The following is a 21,491-nucleotide window of genomic DNA, read 5'->3' on the forward strand; positions in this document are numbered from 1 at the left end:
CAAGATGCACAAGAAAGCCCTGTTTCGTACTGTTTGTCTTTTTGGCGGTTACAGTGTTCTTTATATCCAGTTTCCATTATTCATGTATACTTTATATTTAACTCGAAGCTATACTATTTAAAAAGTTGTTTTTATGCACTATTATTTCTAATTTCAAGATTACGTTCTCATTCTTTTTCAGTATGGTTTTAGGCGTAATAGATTGACTATTGATCAGATACTTTGTATTCGATAGATATTGGAAGAAAAATGGGAGTATAAGGGTACGACACATCAGTTATTCATAGATTTTAAAAAGGCATACAACTCGGTTAAGAGAGAAGTTTTATATAGGTTAATATTCCTATTTAAATTGTTATTCCCAGGACACTAGTACGATTAATTAAAATGTGAAACGTACAGCAGAGTCCGTATAGACCAGTATCTATCAGATGCTTTTCCAATATTCACTGCGGGCTAAAGAAAGGAGGTGCACTATTACCTTCACTTTTTAACTTCGCTCTAGAATATGCCATTAGGAAAGTCGAGGATAACAGAGAGTGTTTAGAATTGAACGGGTTACATCAGCTCCATGTCTATGCAGATGACGTCATTATGTTAGCAGAAAATCCACAAACTCTTAAGGAAAACCTGGACTTTTTACTTGAAGCAAGTAAAGAGATAGATTTGGAAGTAAATCCCGAAACGACAAAGTATATGATTGTCTCGTGACCAGAGTATTGTACGAAATGGAAATATAAAAATTAGAAGTTTCTCCTTCGAAGAGGTGGAAAAATTCAAATATCTTGGAGCAACAGTAACAAATGTAGATGATACTCTGGAGGAAATTAAACGCAGAATAAATATGGGAAATGCTTCTTATTATTCGGTTGAGAAGCTTTTATCATCCAGTCGACTATGAAAATATCTAAAAGTTAGAATTTATAAAAATAATTAAATTACCCCTTTGTTATGTATGGTTGTGAAACTTGGACTCTCACTTTGAGAGAAACACAGAGGTTAAGGATGTTTGAGAATAAGGTGCTTAGGAAAATATTTGGACATAAGAGGGATGAAGTTACAGGAAAATGGAAAAAGTTACACAACACAGAACTGCATGCATTTTATTCTTCACCTGCCATAATTAGGAACATTAAATCCAGACGTTTGATATGGGTAGGGCATATAGTATGGCACGTATGGGCGAATCCAGAAATGCATGTAAAGTGTTAGTTGAGAGGCCGGAGGGAAAAATACCATTGGGGAGACCGAGACGTAGGTGGGTGAATTTTATTGAAATGGATATGAGGGATGTGGGATATAATGGTAGATACTGGATTAATCTTGCTCAGGATAGGGACCGGTGGAGGGCTTATGTGATGGCAGCAGTGAACCTCTGGGTTACTTAAAAGCCATAAGTAAGTATTCTTAATAGATTATTACATGATTTGTTTGTTTTTATGTACAAATTTATTTACGAACGCAATTTATTCTATGAAATATAAATGAAATGTAATTTCTGATAACCGTTATTTGCAATGATTCTGGTTTAGTCTTAACTCAATGAGACTTGGATCTAAAAGTGAACAAGATGTCTTACTTTGGACTGAAAAGTAAACAAATCCGTCGCCCTTTAAAAACTATCAACTTTAATTTTTAAACTGGTAGAATATTAATTTTAGACTCATTTTGAGTGCAGCAAAATGTTTCCATGATCCAATAGAATGTCCAATAATTATTTTCCGGGATACTAGGCCTAGTTCTGCCTTCTAAAAAATATGTGAAGTCGTCGTCGTCGTCGTCGTCGTCGTCGTCGTCATCGTCATCATATAACCCAAAAAAAATTTTGTAATCATTCTTGCCTGTTGTGTTCAAAATATCTTTGTAAGTAAGTATCTCTTCAGAAATTCTCTTCCAATAAATATTTCATTCATTTTTATTTATTATTTATTTTCTATTTATTTACTTAATTATTGAGCATTTATAAAATCATCTACTAGACTGTCGCTAAATCTTAGATGCTGTGAGACTCTTTAATCTTACCACTTTCTACTCTGTCTCTATGAATTATGCCAATCCACTTTAATCGCCTCTCTTTAAATTTCGAAACTACATTAGGCTCGATATGAAAATCATAAAGTTTCTTATTGTTAATTATCATTTGTTCTGAGGTAATTACTTCTTGAAACTTTCCAAGTATATCTACCATAATATTACTTTCTAATGATGTGTCCAATTTATTTTGGCTTACTTCGATACAGACCTAAAATACGCGTAAAATAAAAAGTAATGGAGGTTTGTTATTAAATATCTTGGAAAGTTAATCATATGAAAAATATGATTTCAAAAAATGTAATGTGTCTAATGCTGCTGCTGCTGCTGCTGTTGCTGTTGTTTGAACTGTCCGAAGACAGGTTTGAATCTCATGACGAGAATAAGGCATCCCTCATGAGGCAACTAAGCCAGGAGATAGTGGGTTAGGATGACCAGTTCCTTTCCCCTTCCATTGCATACATGTTTTACAAGTAATATATCACTAATCAAACTTAAGATACAAACAGTTCTTTCTCTGGATATATCGTAAAGTAAGATGTACTGCCTGATAATTTAGATGTACAGTTACTCTTAAAAAGAATGAGACGATTCTTGGTTGTCGGAAGTTAAAGTTCTACAGCGCGGTTCACTCGATATCGACGTATAACGATAAGTACCATGACAAATAGAACAAGAATTGTTATAAGGACCACAACAAGGACAAGAATCAGAATAAGGATCACGAAGAAGACAGCCATTTAAGGCCACGATTTCACAACATAGCTCGGGTAACAAAATATCATTGCTTCTCTATACCGAATGGCAAATGCCTGATATCGGATCTACATTCTGGACTGCTGCTGTCACTGTCTTGTCTCGGTAGCTCATATAGTAGCGTGTCAGTTCCACCGTATAACCGAAATGTTTCGTGTTCGATCCCAGGTAAAACACTTTTTTTATTGAGGTGTAATTACTTTGTTCAGAGTTCTTCGACTGTATAATTTGTCGAAAAATATGGAATAATTTATGCCCAATTTTTTGGTCTACAAGTGGGCTGAACCTCGTCAAAAAATAAATAAATCTTACTTGGAAGTTAAAAGTATTCTTCCTGAAACAAAAATCATAAAAAACAAAAAGAGACCCGTTAACTTAAAATCTTGTCCACATACCATCATACATTTCTCCAATCGAAATCCACTCGATTGGTAGCGAAGGCAAGATGGTTGACAGCTTGTGCTTCCCCCAATATTTTCATTTGCGCAGCCCTCCTGCTCCTAATACCGCGGTTCCTCAACCTGCTGATCACAGTCTGTGAAGAACCAGGAAAGTTGGATGCTGCTCTTATTTCGTTAGCAGTCCGAAAGGGGTCCAGTCGAACTGTCTCGAATAAGAGAGCATCCTCTTCCAATGAAGAAATCCGCGGACGCCCAGGAATAGGGCGATTTTCGACCTCCCCTGAATTTTGTAACAATGAACCCCCTCGCTGCTGTACTTCCAGGAACACCGACCAAACGGCCAGCAGATCTAGCCCCATATCCAGCCTCAACTAGAGCTATAACTCGCTGTCTCATGTCACGCCGGTACGCCATTACAATGAGAAATGATGGATGACGATAATACTTTAGTGTAGACAATGACTATTTAGCGTGATATAGAATTATTGAAATAAGGGGCATCTTGCACAGTAAGAGTTAATAAATCAACCCTAAATTAAATATTTAAATAACAGGATATAACAGGAAGTCCAATTATTGTTACGAAGCTAATCAAATTAAATCTAATTACGTTAAGTAAACAAATCCCAAGTTATGACACCACATTGCTACAGCTAAATTGTAGGTTATTAACATAAGCATTGCATAGGTCCGTGGTTGTGCGTTAGAAACAAAACCATCATCGAAAGTTCGAATCTTGCGGAGGAATGTAACTTCTTGCTTTTTATAATGTAAATCAGACCTCTAACTACAATCATTCATATTTCTTACACTATTTATTAATATTTATAGACAACATTGAATTTGTAAAGAAAAGACTTTAGAAATCTCATATGGAATTTGTGATCTGTAGTGACATAAACATGGTTTATCTCTCGGAACTTTTCCGTAAAAGCAAATTAAATTCACTTCTTGAAACTGGAAACCTTGGTCGCAGAGTCATTTTCCCACAGCAAAGAAGCTGAAGTAGCACAGCCATTGATAAAAGTTTTGTACACAGAATTAGACTGAATTCCTATTCGACAGAACCTATAATCAATGGCTTGTCTGAACATGATAAACAAATCCTAAGTGTTTCCAATGTCACTGAACAATTTCAAAATATTAATTTTAAAACTAAAAAATGGTCGTAAATGCTCTATCTAGTGACTATTTACATTTATGTCTACAAATGAATCTTGGAAAAACGTATATGATACTGGTACTACTGATATTAAGAGTAAATGTATTGTATTTTTCACTTTAATTTCAGAATCACTTTAGTGGATGTTCTCCGCTCAATGTTGTGAAAAAATTCAAAAATAAAAACATGTAGATAACGCAGGGACTTCAAAATCTCATGTATTAAAAAGAAGAATCTATATGTAATGAGTTGCAATGCAATGATCCTCATGTTCTTAAATACTACAAGAAGTACGGTGTAATTTATCAAAAATTATGAAAGAGGGAAATAGAATACATTCGAATAGAAAAGTACAACATTCAGATAATGCAATTAAAGCTATTCGAAATATTATTGAAGTTAAACTTATAGATATTCTAAGAAAGAAAATATTTTTTCATTAAAACCAGTGATTATAAACTAGAGGACCCCAAATCTATTGCAAATTCTTTTAATGGCTTATAGTATATAGTACAGAAATATTATTGACAACTTAAACATTCAAGATTTTGCAAAAGATAATACAACTGGTTATTTAAGAGATGCGTTTAATAATTAGTATTAATATATATAATTAGTCAATAACTGCAACAGTGCTTTTTCATTCAATCATAACATGAATAAAATTGAATGGTCATTAAATTAAACACTATTGCAAACACGTAGATAAAATAGTTAAAATCAACTGAAGGGGTGAGAATGAAATAATCCAAAGCCACACTTTTAACAAAAATTGTTTTGTGCGAGTGCATTTCTTACACATATGGGAAAGCTACTAATAAAATTTTGTAATAACTACTCTACAAATGACATAGTCTAAGGACTCTAAACCTTTGTAAAAGTTTGTCTGTGTGGCTTAGGAATATTTTTAAATTTCATTTTAATTGTTAGTTTTTAATATATGCATTTACATTGTATGCGTGTGTATGTATAAATGCATTCATTAGATTAACGTTTACAATATTATAACTTGTAATTTTGTATTGTCTGTGATCATTAACACTTAATCTGAGGACTTTGTAAAGCTCTATTTCAACGTTATTTAGCTATTTCAAAGTTATTTAAACAAAAAAAATCGTTGTGTAGACTAGGAATCGAACTCGCACTCTTCTACGCGAGACGCAGAAGTCTTAGCGTCTGAGCTATTGAAACGACACGAAAGCTTTCCTTTCTGTGCGGAGTGTCGATCTAGTCATGAAGGTCCATTGTCGATTTAACTACATGATTTATGTATATATTTATCTTTTATATACGTATTATTATCATATTTTTTGCAGTTTTTGAAGTGAATTTCGGGACGATGCTAGTAAGAAACCAAATAGCCTGAATTTAAGTAACTCAATATTCGTTATCTTGTGTATCAGTGCTCTGGTCTCTGATCATGCGCAGTGTCTTACATCTGAGACTTAGGAATATTCAATCGTCTCATCCTTTTCTAGGGTAACTGTACATATCGTCCAGATCCTCCATCAGAGGTATAAAACCTAATGCAGTGCTGTAGTTGGGCCAGTACGAGCCGGTACGCCGTACCGTCTAAAATAAAACTCGCTGTTAGCGTATCGGAAAAAAAATATAGACTCGAAAATATATTAATTATGTTTAAATAAACTTCAAGATACGTTGAAATGGAGGATGTTAGCTATTTGAAAAACATTTTGATTTTGATATCTGGCACAAAAGTAGCGGCTGGCATCTCATATCGTTTGCTTAAACGCTAGTCCATTCGTTGTTTTATCGAAAACCATGGTCTGGCTCTTCAAAAGTAGTTGTGGTGGCATGGCATCTCAAGAAATCTGCTACACTGATTCATCAATTTCAAAACTTGCTTAGATGTCTTCGCTTAACACTAATTTTATGATGTGGCGCCTGAAGAATTCTGCTGCAATGATTCGCTAATTTTAAAACGCGCTCAGACGTAATGCTAGCAGTTTGTTAGAGGAGGGAAATATTGTTACCTTTCGTGCGTTCATGAATCTTGAGTCCAGTTATATATTATAGATTCTATTCCAATTTAAACTAAAGAAGTGAATGAGCGTTACTGTACTAAGAAAAGAAATACTCTTCTAGTAAAAGAATTCCTAGGTTTTGTTCCTAAAATGTGTTGGCCACCAATGGCAGCGTTTAATGTCTTGCCTTATATGCAATTTTATTGTGGCTGCGATCTAGAAGGAGGTCTGCAGATGCGGATACATGACGAAGAAGTAACTTTGGAAAAGAAGTGCAGTACGAGTCCATATGAGCTATTCCATCTCAAATCGACCGAAATATAGAGAAAATTGACCTTACAATTTCTAAATACAATGAAACTTTTTTGTATGCCTACTTAGAGAACTGTGATACAATGCTTTGTGCAAAGTTTGAGGCATCAGAACTTCATAGTGTTTAAATAAAAAATATTTAAATTTATCGTATTTTCATAAATTTAGCAACTTTAAACTGTTGTAGCTCCTAAACTCTTTCACCCAATGATCAAAATCATGCTTTATTTTGATGTTGAGAAATTAAAGTTTATATTGACATATAAACATATTTTCTTACTTTTTATGGAAATGGAGAAGTTTAGATTCTTCCACATTAAGACGCCTTAGGCTAGGAAAAAAAATATTTAAAAAATATATAGTTAGATTCCGCATTGAAAGTACAAATAAACACATATTTTTTACTGATGGTATGTTGATAAGAAAGTATTGAAAATACCAAATTAAGAAAATAAATAGTACCTACGCGCGTGAACTAACCAGCTGACTGAGAGGCGGGAGATTGCTGAGGGAAGCAAGGCCAGAGAACAAACACGCGATGTGTCGTCTAGCAGCGCATGGCTGTGCTGGCTTTATTACAGGTTTTCATAAACACAGGAGTAAAATGACTCCCAACACTCGCTTATCTTCAGCTCTCGGCCAGTGCGTGCGGTACTACGCCGTTCAAGTCTAGGTGTGTGAAAATAATCTATTTAATACCATTGAAACTTATTGCCGTACCACTAAGCAAACAATGCCGAATCCCTCTTAATAATGCAAGATTTTTTTTTTCAATATTTTTTTACATTTTTACAAATGGCCAAAAAGCAAGTAAAATCAGATTATCTGTCTCTCTCTGTGTACAATAAAAATAAGGATTACTTCTTAACATAACCTACCAAATGTCAGCTTCAAAATAAGCTCTCGTTCAATGTGCTGCAGTAAGTGGTTCCAGAGTTCTGAGCGCTGAAAGAGGCTTGTTTTTATAAAATACGCTAAATTTGTCGCTCAATAATACGAAAACCGTTTGACTTCCGATAGTATATTTTTGAAAATGCACTCCCCTCAGCACCTTGTATAAGTAGGGAAAAATTAGAGTATAAAAAATGCGAGGTTTTTTACTGATCGATTTCATATGGAATAGCCCATATAGATTCTAGTCTGAACAAGGAGATTTCAGCAGTATTCCCTAAAATTTGTTTCCAACTACAGCACTGACCTAATGTCAATACTATAATAATATTATTATTTGTTTCCTAGAGATATTTGTGTTATATGTGGTTTCATATTATATGAGAATGTTTATGTACTCTGATTTTGGTTTTTACATCCAGTTTTTAATTTAGAATATCTTTCCCTAAACAGTGGTGTTGCATAGGCCCATTCCATAATAGTTTTCAAGATAAATATTTCATATGTCGCAAAGGACCTTTTTTGGCAATAATTTTAATAAGATAATATAGTGGGTTATTCATTTTCAAATATATTATTAAATGATAGTGTGTTTGAAGTGCACGGTTATCTAACGTTTTCGGAGTGGGTCATAGTGATGGTACTTAGGCGGGATAAATCCGATGATACACCATGGTATTATCTTATATTCGGCTTTCAGTTGGTCAAACCTTGGAAAACAATTCAACTACGTAATCACTTCAGCTGAAGTTCAAAGTTACTCCGAACCCAACATCGACACGAGTGCCGTAAGCTACATCGACTCCTCTAGGATTTTCTACAAAACTGTTGATTTCCTTATTCACTTGGTGTATGATGCTATGTGTAAATTATATTTTGTGCTAACAATAACGACTGTGATTCAGAGATGTTAAATTTACAATTACAGTGAGAGCAGGACGATGTCACATTATGGTACTTCATCCGTAAAAAATGTTTGGAGTGAAGACTATGAACTTAATAAAATAAGATAATATTTACTGACGAAAAGAAAAATGTAATGCAATGCTTCTTGATCATACGGTAGAAGTACAGGATATTTATAAAATCACTATCTATTTTAGTGAACACGGCCAAAAATGATAAGGAGTTTCATGGAGATAATAAACTCACACACACTGCTACACACCACATTATCTCACTGTAACATGACCTTTTCCATTAGAAATCAGAGCTGCCAACTTTGTGAGGTAGATCTAAAAATGTTCGCCAACGTATGCGGTGTATTGGTATCAATCGCTCTTATAATTAGGTACGGTATTTCAGATCTGAAAGATCGCGAACCCTACTTAGATACTCCAGCGATTTTATGTAGCCCCACGCAAAGAAACCGAGCGGGGTTAAGTCTGGAGAACGCGATGCCCACATGCATTGTGGTCCTTTGCCTATCCATCTTCCTGGAAAGATTTCGTTCAAGAAATCACGAACAATGTTCGCAAAATATGGTGGTGCACCATCTTGTTGAAACACAACGGTTTCAATAACTCCAATTTGCTGTAATTGAAACAACATAAATAGTTGTAATGTCCAGATACTACATGCTAGTAATTGTTGCTTCCTGAAACATAAAGGGGCCATAGATTGTCGTCTGTGTCATGCTTAACCACACATTCACTTTCGGATTATTTCTTGCCCATTCAAAGGTTGCATTTGGCTGCTCGTCTGCCCATATTGTGCAATTGTGTTTGTTGACAAAGCCAAAAGCTACTCAATCTTCTAACAACCTATGGAGTAACGGTTAGCACGTCTAATCGTATAAAGAGCGGGTCCAGGTTCATATCCTGGTTTGGTCTAGTTACCTGGTTGAGGTTTTTTCCGAGGTTTTCCCTTAACCAATTGAAGCAGAATTTCTGGACTTCGGATTCACTTTTCCTTCATTTTTAAACTTCCCCTCTTTCATCATCATCTCCGTTTCTTCCTTCTGCACATTGAACATTTGTGACTTCACAAATTAAACTTCAAGACTTTCTTTACAAAACAGTGCAAGTGGTTCTAGATATGATGAATTGTTTTTGTTTTATAGGACATCAAACTTGTCTATTTCTTTTATAGCAGCCCTGTACTTCATTATTAGGAAAACGTAGACAGCAGATGAGCGATAATTTCAATAGTTTGTTTTGGCGCATACCGTATTATTAATTTTACTCGTTACTGTAACGTAAAATAAGCATATTGTGTTTTTTTCTTCTTTTTTTTCTTTAGACCTTTAAACGTTTAAAAAGGTTTTTATAATCTGAAATAAGCATAACTATTTTTTACCTCTAGAATATTGAATTGAATGTGTAGAAATAGTTCTTCAATTTAGTTTGTAACAAGCGTGTATCATTGTCTGTGTTCTATAAACATTAAATTAAAATTAGGTTGTAGAGTTTATTTCCAATTTTCCGAGATTTCGTTCAAGATCAAATAAGCTTTGACATCAGTTCTCTAATACAGTTTAAAACACAAAAATTACCAGCATACCAGCTATATTTTTCCTTAAGAGTTTCAAACAATATACATGGAAATGACCTTCAACAAGCAAAGGAGTTGCTCAGAGCAACACAACTTAATGTATATTCCCTGTTGATTGCAGCGTTGCACGATGTCATAATTCGTGTATTCTAAAATGCACGTTTTTAACCTCTTTTTCGTCCACTAAGACTTTCGAGATCTAAGCGGAATTCAAAGAAAAATAATATTAAATACATAGTTATTCACACATTTTTCGGTTCCATGATGAAAAATGTAACATAAAGGTGCCGGAATCCCGTTCCAGAGCGATCCGTCAGAAAAGAGCACTAATAATAATTTCTATGTAGTGTCTGACATCCAGTGTTGTAAATAGGTCGATGTTAACACGCAATTGAAAATTCTATAAAAAAACGCAGCAACTTGAATGGCATTAGAAAAAACAAAGGTATGTATCAAAAATCTCAACCTATCTATTCTGGATGTCCCATAAAAGATTATTATTGACGTTTTTCGAAACTCACCTATTTAAATTAATGTGAAGTCTGCGCTTGGTGGGTTGCACAGAGTTTCTCTATACGTGGCCTTATGATTACAGGCCAACACGTAACTCATCTTCAACTTGCAGCAGTCTGTTACTTTGTTTAGAGTTCACTATTTTCATGGTACAAAATACTGATTTACATAAGTGTGACGTTGAAAACGGCAGTTCTGGAAATAATGTATCTTATGATCGTGACGTGAATTTATTCCTTTGGAAATATACGGAAAAATGTGTTTTGATTCTCTTTTGTTGGTGTAATGACAAATTCATGAGATAATCTTATGCATATCAGTTCCACCATCAAATTTTACTGATGCTTTCTGCTTATTATTTTAATGTATTATGGTTGCTATCTTGTAATAACAAAAGTTTCTTTCTGTTTGTTTTTTATGTATACGATGACAAATAATAACGGAATTGAAGTGAAATTGTAATTTTCTTCTTTATTGTGTAAGAAGGGTGGATCGTTTTATCGGTATATTGAGGAACATGAATGTGAAGGTGGCTCTATAATCGTTACTAGATCCTTCACAATTCTCTCTTTCCCTTTCTCTCTCTCTCTCTCTCTGCTGTGACAAATTGTTACAAATGATGACAACATATCCATCGACTTCTGGACAAGTATATAGTGGATACTTCTAGTGGGAGTAGAGAGAAATAGAACAAAACTGGGGATATTTGATTCTTTGCCAATTTATGTGATGGATGGGACTAGAGCTTCATGGATATCTAGGTCATTTCGATAAAAGGCGCGTACGCATTCCTTTTATTGGATTACTTTTCCATTCTACCACGACACACATATAGAATCAGTTATTACTGAACGCATGATTACGAAGATTAAATTTTAAATTACTATATCCTCATCGTAAAAACCTTTCTTCACGTAAACAGCGAGTAAATTATTTGACATTTTCGTTTAAACTGTTAAAATATATAACTAGAAATTTTACCCTCACGTAAAGGATGTACCTAATATCTAGAGTGATTTATTCCTAATATTAGACTTTCAGTTAGAATGTAGATTAAATTATTGAATTAATTCGGATGTTGGGTTATTTTCCTTTCTTAAACATAGATGTTCCTTGTTTTTTCCGTTGGTTGTCTAGTTTATTGCTGAAGCAACCTGGTAGATACTATAATTTCCCTTCCGGCTCTTAACATAACCAATGGCACGTTTGACATTAGGCCTACATCACTACTATAATCATAATCACATGGCGATCACCACATAACCTCTACCACTAGCACCGCGATCACCTCTACACTCTTATCATCAACACTGCATACCGATTACAAATTCAAAAGACAGTTGCTTAAAATTAATAGATGGAAAAATTGGATGCAAAAACTACGTATACCCAAACATAAGAGTGATAAGGAAAATATATTACAATTTCAGTCAACAATTTATCAGACTGGTACAAAAAACATGTTTTGCTACAATATTCACATTATAATACTTGGTTGTATCTACGAATATTTTCGATTTTACAGAGAATAGTCATCAGGTGGAAAAGCAATAAATTAGACAAATTTAACACAAGTGGAATATGAATGTAAAGCATTTATAATGAATAAAACAGTATGGGAACATTATCATTTGAAGAGTCCACTGCAAGAATGATGGATGTCACTTTCTTGTGGGAAATGAACCAAGACTGTCGATGCATAGCTTAAGATATATAGAATGTACACACAGAGTTATATGGCATTAACACTGATAGTCATTGTCCAGTAATGATCGAAAATCAGAGTTAAGCTTTGAGCGCTAAGCATTTCAAACTTTCAATTGCTTCTCCTGCAAAATGTATTCCAAATGACATCCATAATTCTTACAGTGGACTCTTCATATGTCAAAATATTAAAACAACTTATAAAATACAATGATAACATGCACTGAAGAGGTGATACATACGCATATATATCTTTTAGATTTTAATGATTGCAAGAATATAAATGTAAGTTATATGTATGTTGAGAGTTAAAATTTCAATGATGTCATATTTTGATGGCAGTTGAAAACTGAAGTTCTATGGAATATTTTGTCACTCTGGTCGATGAGGTGATTAAGACATGATGTTGGAGGTGGAGCTTAAAGGAGTTTAATCTTTATTTATAGATTTGAAGGAAATTAGTTTAAAATTAACTTAAAGCGTCAGATGCTGAAATCAACTCATCGACAGGCTACATGGCTTGTGACAAAATATTCCATAGAACTTCAGTTTTCAACCACCATCAAAACATGGCGTCGTTAAAATTTTAACTTTCATCATACATATATCTTAAATTTATATTCTTGCAATAATTAAAATCTAAAAGATATATATGCGTATAGATCACTCCTTGAATGAATGTTATCATTGAATTTTATAAGTTGTTTTAATATTTTGACATATTATAATGTCCCCATTCTGTTTTATGCATTATGCATGCTTCATATTGATATTTCACTTGTCTTTAATTTGTTTAATTTATTGCTTTTCCACCTGATGATGATTTTCTGTAAAATCGAAAAAATATCGTGGATACAACCAAGAATTATAATGTGAATATTGCAACAAAACTTGTTTTTGTACCATTCTGATAAGTTGTTGACTGAAATTGTAATATAATTTTCCTTATCATATGTTACTCAATTTATCTGAACTTAAACTTCAACTTTAAATTCAAACGATGAAAGAGTAATGGAACAGAGAAAAATTCCCTCCGGCGCCGGGAAACCCAAGACTTGGAACTTAATCTGAGACGATTCTATCCGACGCCGGGGTGGGTATCCGATGTGGCTTAGTGGATAAAGCATCAGCACGTAGAGCTGAAAACCCGGGTTCAAATCCCGGCGCCGGAGGGAATTTTTCTCCGTTCCATTACTCTTTCATTGTATGATGACGCATAATATCTGCATGGAAATATCATATGTACTTCGGTACATTAAATAAAATAATATATATTTAAATTCAAACATAAGAGGTAGATTTGATTACCTGGTTGGGTTTTTCCTAGGTTTTCCTCAACCAAAAGGCAAATGCCGGGGTAATACAGTATTTTGGCGAATCCTCGGACCTCACCTCATCTCACTACATCTCGCCAAAATATTGTAAAAAATTGAACAAAATTGTAGAAAATTACTAAATTGTAAAACTGTAAAAATTTGTAAAAATTGTAATTGTAATATTGCAAAATTTTGACTTGTTCCACATCTTAAACCTTCATTGCTCACGTAAGATTATGGAATAAATTAAACGAATGAATGAATAATTTCAGCTATGGCTCATCAGATCAGTATGAGCAATACGAAGCAGCTAGTGGATATAAGTTAGCATAAATTGTTACGTTTGAGATTATAGGAACATTTTTATATCTTTCCAAAGCACAATTTCATCAATATTTCAAAATTTCCTCCCCTAATGTAAGAACTCGCCTTTTTTATTGCTTCAGAATGAAATTCAGACGCAGAAAAAAAAAGTGGTGGCATTTGCTAGAAAAAGTAAAAATATGAAGAAAGAAAATTCTACAGAAGAGGACGCTTTGAACTGCAGAGGTTATTCAGAGTCTAAATTCTGCGCAGGCGACAAATGACCAACGAATTTTCGTCTGAAGCCCCGATCAGGGATGGAATTCTTTACTTGCCGTAAATCTACTATACGGCACTCATAGCCTAATTCCCTAATGAGGCAGGCTTACTAGACTTTATCGCTTATTAAATCCTCCTACGTCCGGATTAAAATCCTTACAGCTCGAATCCAAAAATAACCTCGAGGGTATGATAGGAAAATGAAGAAAGAGGAATAAAAAAGCCATTAAGAAAGTAAACAGTAGCCGAGTACATGCATACACGGCTGCGGAAGAAAAGTTAGTTCCAGAACGCACATTTTCTGAAGTCGAAGTTGCGATAAAAAAGGTGAAGAAATACAAGTCTCTAGGTATCGATGAAATTCCAGCACAATTAATAAAAGAGCGGTAGAAGCGCAGTATCTATTTAAAATTTAGAAGCGTGTACTTACTATTTCGGAAAAAGAAATTGTACTAGAAAAATGGAAGCAGTCCATAATTGAACTATCCTTAAGACTAACTGTAGTAACTTTAATTGACGTCGTACAAAATTTTGTCCAAAATTCTTTTGAGCACATTAATTCCATTATGTAGATGAAATTATTGCGGACCATCAGTGTGGTTTTAGGCTTAACAGATCGACTACTGATCAGATTTTTTGTATTAGACAGATATTGGATAAATAATAAGAGTATAAGTCTACAGTAGCCTACATCGCTTATTAATAGATTTCAAAATGACATATCATTCAGTTAAGAGAGAAATTTTATATGATATCCATATTGATTTTGGTATTCCCAAGAAACTAGTTCAATTAAAATATGTCTCAGTTAATCGTACAACAGAGTCCGTATAGTCCAATATCTCTCGGATACTTTTCCAATTTACTGCTGGATAAAGCAAGGAGATGAGGTATCAATTTTACTTTTTAACTTTGCTCTAGAGCAGCGGTCATCAGCACAGAGCAACCTGGGCCTAGTGTCCCTTACCAGCGGAGAACACACTGCACTATGGTGCATTAGTAGCTGCTAGTGGGTATGCTCTCTAACTCTTCCTGCTGCACGACGGGGCACACGGGACGGCTCCGCTTACCCTTTACCCAATTCAGCGAGTGCTGACGACCACTGCTCTAGTGTATGCTATTAGGAAAGTCCAGGATAACAGAGGGTTTGGAATTGAACGGGTTACATCAGCTCATTGTCTATGCGGATGACGTGAATATGTTAGGAGAAAATCCACAAACGATTGGAGAAAACAGGGGAATCTTACTAGAAGCAAATAAAGAGATAGGCTTGGAAGTAAATCTCGAAACGATAAAGTATATGATTATGTCTCGTGACCAGGATATTGTACGAAATGGTAATATAAAATTTGGGCATTTATCGTTTGAAGAAGTGCAAAAATTCAAATATCTTGAAGCAACATTAACAAATATAAATGACACACGAGAGGAAATGAATATGAGAAATGCCTGTTATTCGGTTCAGAAGTTTTTGTCATCCAGTCTGCTCTCAAAAATTCTGAAAGTTAGGATTTATAAAACTATTATATTACCGGTTGTTCTGTATGGTTGTGAAACTTTGACTCTCACTTTGAGAGAGGAACAGAGATATAGGGTGTCCGAGAATAAGGTGCTTAGGAAGATATTTGGGGCTAAGAGGGATGAAGTTACAGAAGAATGGAGGAAGTTGCACAACGTAGAGCTGCACGCATTGTATTCTCCACCTGACATAATTAGGAACATTAAATCCAGACGTTTCAGATGGATAGGGCATACATATAGTGTGTTAGTTGTGAAGCCGGAGAGAAAAAGGCCTTTGGAGATGCCGAGACCTAGATGGGAGGATAATAAAATGGATTTGAGGGAGGTGATATGATTGTAGAGACTGGATTAAACTTGCTAAGGATAGGGACCGATGGCGGGCTTATGTAAGGGCTGCAATGAATTTCCTGGTTCCTTAAAAGCCATAAGTACTGTATTATTATTATTATTATTATTATTATTATTATTATTATTATTATTATTATTGTTATTATTATTATTATTATTATTATTATTATTATTATTATTATTATTATTATTATTATTATTGTGCTGATGGTAGTAATGTGGTTGTATCGGAAGTAATGTTATATGATTTCTACATTATTTGAGATAGAACCTACTATAATTTACCAATCCCTAGTCTCAGGGTTGCAGTAAGCAAATGTTCTTATAAGGATTCATAGAGACTGTGACGTGCACGAATGAAAAGCAAGATATCCCTGTGACAAATTTGAATGCATTCACTGAAGAGATTGACGCTGAATACAGATTATGTTGCAGATTTAATTAGCAATTAAATTTGCTACGTCACTTTCAAGTCTTGGCTGTATTAAATGCGCTGCTTGGCGTAATAGATATCCATCAATTTTGCCAACTAAAGTAGTATCCGGTGCATTAGTTCAAGCAAGGCTACCCTGCCTCTACTGTAAGTGCTTTTCGTACATTTTCATACATAAAAGCACGCACGTTCACCAGGCCTTTCAACTCAGCATAAGATTATTAGGATTGACAACATTTAACGTGAAAGAAACTATAAAATACACCGTATCCATAAATTATCTTTACAATTTCAGATGTAAATAACAAAATAATGAAACTAGGTATCTCAGTTATGTTTTTTTTCATGTGAAAGAGAATCTTTCAAATTTTATTTTTACCATCTCAGTGCACTTCTATGCGTGCCCCCCCCCCGTCGCCCTTAGGAATAAAGACTATAATCAATTTCCTGCCATATCCGCTGTAGTACCTCCACAGTAACTGATGCGATGGCGTCTTGAATTCTTCGTTCGGAACTGGCGTCTGGTACACAATATCTTTTGCATAACCCACAAAAAGAAATCCAAGGACATTATGTCGGGCGGTTATGGTGGCCAAGGGAGTGGGCCATCCCTCCCAATCCATCCTGTCGGATTTGGGAATCTGAAAAGCCTCGCGAGATTCGAGAAATCGATCGCCATAGTCCAAAGGTTAATGTGTGGTGCGATCTTATGCACAATAAAACCATTGGTCCTTTTTTCTTCGCTGAAGATACTGTTAACTCCAATACCTACCTGGATATACTAGAGGAATTTGTTTTCCCGCAACTACAGCATATCCAAAAGGAGATACGCACATCCTTAGATAACCATTTTCCTAGGTGATGGATTGGGAGGGATGGCTCACGTCCTTGGCCACCATGATCACCAGACATAACCCCCTTTGGATTTCGTTTTGTGGGGTTATGGAAAAGATATTGTGTACCAGAGGCCAGTTCCCAATATTAAAGTCCTACGGCATAGAATTCAAGACGCCATCGCATCAGTTACTGTGCAGATACTACAGCGGACATAGCAGGAAATCGATTATCGCATTAATATGCTAAGGGCGACAAGGGGGGCACACATAGAAGTGCATTGAAGTGGTAGAAACAAAACTTTGAGAGATACTCTTTCACACGAAAAAAACAGAACTGAGTTGCCTCATTTCATTATTTAGTTACTTACATCTGAATTTGTAAAGATAATTTATATTGTAATATAGAACCGATCGCATTACCTGGTAGCTGGAAATTTCTAATAACTTTTAATATTATTATATTACTTCTCATAGGCCTAATAAACTAAACACAATATAAAAACATGTTAGCACTAAAACATTACGAGGAAATTTAAACTGAAAATCTCATTCGGTAAATTTCCTTCCTGTAAATTTGGATTACAGTCGAATTAAAGCACCTATAAAAGGTGAAGTTGAAGTCAACCTATGACAGGTCAAATCGGCCCAGAGAGTGGCAAGAGATTAAGTCTTTCACCTTTTTAATTAGCATTTAATGTTATAGGGATGTAAGTCCTACGTGTCCGCATAGGCTACTTATGTGGTTGAATCATTATTATTATTATTTTTTTTTTTAGGTTTTCCCCAACCGTAAGATAAATTTCAGGTAATCTACGTCGACTCCTTAGCCTCATCTCGCCATCACCAATTCCTTCAATGCTAAATAGTCTAGTAGATGATACAGCGTCGTTAATTAAAAAACGAAGAAATTATCACTGATATACATTTATAGTGCAGAAAATCGATTCAATCATGTCACATTCCAGTGTTACAAAATATATTGAAGCCATATGGAACCCCGTTGACTAGCATTAGTATTTGGAAGCGCACAAGCGATATTTCCTATAATATCGACTACCACGTTTACCAATAGGCCTATTCCCGTTATAATTTAATTTAAATGCCAGAAGGAAGTAAAATAGGAAGAGGACTTCAAAGATATCCTTTATCACATACAGTGTTCCACATCCATTTGGAGCATTTAGTAAACAACTGTTTTCAGAACATGGAATGGGTGGTAGTAGGAGCAAGAAGAATAAAGTATATTTTATGTGAAAAAGAAGTTTCTGTTAGCGAAACTGGCAAGCCTAAAGTTTTATGAAGTGTTTTACAATTCGGTAATAACAATGTAGCAATACCAGTCCATGCCACTTCACATCTGCCTTTAATAATGTTTAATAAACATGAATGTTCAAAAATTTTACCACAGCCACCTGGAGCTTCTAAAAAGATGATGTTCTGACCGGTAGAATTGTCAATTTCATTTAATATTTTGTCAACAATTGATTTTTGTTCCAAGTATAACTTTGCGTACATCTCCATGCTCTGTTGACCATTTTGGAGAGTTGATGTTGAAGTAGCTTGAATATAGGCAGTGAGGAGTGGAAAACCAAGAGTTTTGCAATAAAATCCATTGGAATTCAAAACAGCTTCAATTCCAATAATGCCATTTGTTCTGAGCGTATGTTGTCATTCGTCTGAGCAAAGTCTTCAAATAAATGGTGTTTGAAATCATTCCAGAAAGCCAATGGCGAGAATGGTTCACAGAAACAGCATATATAAGCAAATAAGTTTCGTAACTGTATGGGCATCAAAAGAAACCGTTTCAGTCAAAAAGTTGTGCAATTCTCGGCCTTCACTGACTAAAACTCTTGAAATGACAGCCTGTTCAAAAGTTGGATAAATTATACCATTCACTAAACGTAGATTTTCAAATTATGTAGCTCCTTTAACATGTAATAACAAAAGGCGTATAAAAAAACGTTCAGATCATTAGGAGCAAGAGCATATATTGTACCAATAACTTTATTTCCATCTAGTTTCCTTTTCCTCCATGTGTTGAAAAAATATCTGCAATGCTTGGGAAAAGTGGCATAAGTCAGTTTCCACAAACATTTTTTAATAATTTATTGACACCTTGCAGAACATCTGCTCATTTGGGAAAAGAGACATAAGTATTTCTCCCATTACAATAATTCATACAGAAGAAAATCAAATGGAAAAAAAACTGTCTTCGCACTTGTTTATGTCTATCTCCTGTAAAATTATAATTTTTTACTTGTGCCACTTTTCCCGAGCACTACAAATTATAATACGAGTAATTAGATATTCCAGGGTAAAGAAAAGAGTGTGTATCTTGATCCATTTTGTTAAGCTCAAACCAATGGGCCTATTACATTTCTCGTTGTCTCACTCATTCCTCGCATACGCGAGTTACACTTCTCTAGGCAATAACCTTCACAGAGCGGTCATCAGCACAGTGCCCCTCGGGCTAGCGTCTCTTATCGTGCATCCGTGGCTGCTGGCGGGTATGCTTTCTCCCTCTCCCTTCTGCACGACGATGCATATTCCAATACACTCCTTACCCATTATCATTTCAGCGATTGCTAACGACCACTGCTTTAATTATTGTCACAGTACATCACATTTTAAAATTCCTTTGCAGAGTGAAAACTTCCATTTGTTCGGATCAGATTTCTGCAAATTTAAGGGACAAAACTAAAATTGTTTCAATTATTTATTATCATAATACACTATTCTATTAAATTGACTTAGCACATTGGAAATTAATTCAATAGCTTTCCAAAAAACGCTGTGAAATATTTCATATAAAATATTTTTTTTTCTCTAAAAGGAAGCAAAAACGAGCAAAATTGTATTAAAGTTTTTTCTTTTAAATGTCAGAAATTAATGGCATGGGTTACGAATCACCCTGTATAAAGGGTGTTAAAAAGTATCTAATATTTTAGAAGGTGCTAGTATGCATGAAAACAAGAAAAATGTCTAATAAACATGGGTTCTACAACACAAACTTTCTGAGATCTGAACACTTGTTCATAGGATGTGCTCAATATGACGTCCATTCATGGCAGTGCATTCCTCTGCCCTTCGGCGTAAGGAATCACACTCTCTTTGAAATTGACCTGGTTGTTCTTGATAATCAAAAGTCTAGGCCCTAGTGGATTTAAATTTGAGGAACGAGCAGGCCAAGGTGTGGGGCCTCCCGAATCAATCCAGCGGTCCTGAAATGTCAACGTCAGGTGTTCACGCTCACTGCGGAAAAATGTGCTGGTGTGCCATCCATCATGCATGAACCACATCTGGAGTATTTGCTGACATGGCACATACTCCAGCAGGGTAAGCAATACGTTAATAAGAAAGTCCTGATAACGAGCCCCAGTTAATCTCTGTGGTAGCAAATCTATCGCGAAGAACGCCTGCCCATACGTTGATTGCGAATCGGTGCTGATGCCTTATTTCTTCAACTGTATGGGAGTTTTCATCAGCCTACACATGCTGATTACGAAAATTCACAACACTATCTCTGCTGAACCCTGCTCCTATCCGCAACCAAACATTTCTTTTCAGTATTCCTTGCGACGAATCAGTATTCCATACTAGGGGTGTCAACTATGGTATGATTATCTGGTAGCCTGCTGTATTGTAGGGCAGAAAAAATCATTGGCATAAATGGACGTCACATTGAGGACCTTCTATGAAAAATGTTCAGATCTCAGAAAGTATGTGTTGTAGGACCCATGTTTATTAGACATTTTTTCCTTGTTTTGATGCATACTATCACCTCCTAAAATATTGGATACTTTTTAACACCCTGTATATGCTTTAACGTCTGGAATTAACACCCTGTATATGCTTTAACGTATGGAATTAACCCAAGAAAAAATTTCGGAATATTTAACCACGAAGATTGAAACCCGGCCTATACTAAGCGAAAACGTCGACAGTTGACAATCATATGAGCTGTAGGTTAGCAACCGAAGAGTACACAGGCTACTTTAATACATACAGTAAATATTTATTCATATAATCCAGTAGCGACAAGCAAGTCGAAGCCAAGCATTCATATTGTATTTGCATTAGCCTGCATGCGACGGGTAGCCACTGCTTCAATTACTGTATACGCATATCTTTCCGACCAATGTTGTGGCGTACAAAATAACTTACGTCGAGTGATTTTGCAATGCTAGCAAAGGCGTGTGCTGTGTAA

This window comes from Periplaneta americana, chromosome 5 (assembly GCF_040183065.1).
Source record: "Periplaneta americana isolate PAMFEO1 chromosome 5, P.americana_PAMFEO1_priV1, whole genome shotgun sequence".
In the NCBI taxonomy this organism is placed as follows: Eukaryota; Metazoa; Arthropoda; class Insecta; order Blattodea; family Blattidae; genus Periplaneta; species Periplaneta americana.